The sequence below is a fragment of the Eschrichtius robustus genome, chromosome 2 (genome assembly GCF_028021215.1).
Source record: "Eschrichtius robustus isolate mEscRob2 chromosome 2, mEscRob2.pri, whole genome shotgun sequence".
Lineage (NCBI taxonomy): Eukaryota > Metazoa > Chordata > Mammalia > Artiodactyla > Eschrichtiidae > Eschrichtius > Eschrichtius robustus.
Window position 1 is genome coordinate 179,800,791 of NC_090825.1, and position 2,315 is coordinate 179,803,105.

Below are 2,315 nucleotides of genomic sequence, written 5' to 3' on the forward strand. Positions count from 1 at the left end.
GGTGCCTGTGTCTTGCTGATTTTTAGTTTTCCCAATTTATACGCCCATGAGTGGACCTGCCCTATGCTCCCTAAGCTGTTTTTTTTCGATGTTTCAGGACACAACGTACACTTCTCCAGAGTGGCTGTTGGCAATTTACATCCCGCCCATCAGCGTAGCAAGGCTGCCATTTCTCCATGGCCTGTCCTGCATTTCTGGTTTTGACTCTTTTTGCAGCATGGCCCTTTTGACCGATGGGAAGCGAGACTTCTTTGAAGCGCTGATTTGCCTTTCCAGGTTGCTTGGTTGGCCAAAAAGGGCGTATGCGTTTTTTCCTGAATATATTCAGGAAAAAACGCATACGCCCTTTTTGGCCAAGGGCATCATTGTCGGCGTTTTGCCGCTTTTCATGTGCTTTAAAGGCGATTCTTATCTACCTCCTGAAACCTGTTTCCTGCAATTCTGCCTTGCTTTCAAATCCTCTTCGTTGCCTTCCCTCAATATATTTGTGGACGAGAGTTATCATTTATAACTCTGCATGTTTGTGAATTGCAGTGCCCCTGAGCTCCATTTTTCAACTCTCTTTTTTGGGAGCTGGCCGCAAAAGCACGGGATTGCCTCAGGCCCTATTCTGGTTCCGGTCGGCAGGCTGAGCCTGTGGTTAATTCTTCTTCCTGATGGGAAAATAGAGTGACCTGTGCCTGTCCCAACACCTAGATCTAGTCTCTCATTGGTTGCCCCTCTTCCCGTTCATCCTCAGGACAAATTGCAACCTGTAGGGAACAGGAGGTTAAAGGTGCTGATTCTCCATGTCTGGAGATTGCTAGTAAAGTAGCTGGAATGGCGAACCTGAGCACAAGGAGATGAGAAATGAGGTGCGTTTTAGAAACCTTTCAAAATCACACGGTGTACCATCTTCTGGGTTTCTCATGCATGTTTTCGATGTAGGAAGATGCCCTTGAACCTGGAGATTTGGGACCCATGGGATGGGTACCACGCAGTATTACTTTAAAGGGTCTGCGTTTGCTCACCCAACCTCACCCAACCTCTCAGCCCCAAGAGTGTCCACCCTTATGTCTCATCCAGCTGTGGGTCTAGATTTTGTCAATCCAGGTTGCATCACAGCCTCTGAACGAATTTTGTAAGAATTTCTCTCTCTTTCACTGTTTTGTTTTACAGGTTTTTAAAAGTAATTTGTTTTTATAATGGGGTTTAGCTGCTTTTCACAGCTGTGTTTATGCGGCTTTACAACCACTTGACTCACTTCCAGACAGATATCAATACATAGGTTTTAAGATTCTTACTAGTCACATATATTCTTGTGCGGTGAATAGGGGGTGTTGAGTCCAGTTCACTGAGCAAGGAGTAGGTCTTGTCTATTACATATTGGGTGTATGGAACGGTATCTGAGCTAATTTGAAACCCTTGTTTTATGCATCACCCCACCTCACCTTTCCCGGTAAGCAGCCATAGTGTGTTTTCTAAACGTGTGACTCTGTTCTGTTTTGTAATTCAGTTCAAGTGTAGCGGTTTTTACATTCCCTCTATAAGTGATAGCTTATGATAAGTGTCTTTTTCTGTGTGACTTATTTCACTTAGAATCGTCGTACCTAAATCCACTCATCTTGCTTCTACTAGCCTTATGACATTGATTTCATGTCTGAGTGATATTCCATTGTACATAAGGACCAAAACTTCTTTATCGATTTTTCTCTTTCCTGGGATATTTAAGGTGTCATGAAGTGGAGTTTCTTGTCAACAGAGCAGCCCTAAACTTTGGGGTGCCTGTGTCTTGCTGATTTTTAGTTTTCCCAATTATACGTCCATGAGTGGACGTGCCCTATGCTCCCTAATCTGTGTTTTTTTGATGTTTCAGGACACACCGTACACTTCTCCAGAGTGGCTGTTGGCAATTTACATCCCACCCATCAGCGTAGCAAGGCTGCCATTTCTCCATGGCCTGTCCTGCATTTCTGGTTTTTACACGTTTTTCAGCATAGCCCTTTTATCCGAAGGGAAGCGAGACTCCTTTGTAATGCTGATTTGCCTTTCCAGGTTGCTTGGTTGACCAAACAGGGCGTATGCGTTTTTTCCTGAATATATTCAGGAAAAAACACAAACGCCCTTTTTGTCCAAGGGCATCATTGTCGACCTTTTGCTGCTTTTCATGTGCTTTAAAGGCGATTCGAATCTACCTCCTGAAATCTGTTTCATGCAATTCTGCCTTTCTTTCAAATCTTCTTCGTTGCCTTCCCTCAATATATTTGTGGACGAGAGTTATCATTTATAACTCAGCAGGTTTGTGAATTGCAGTGCCCCTGAGCTCCATTTTTCAA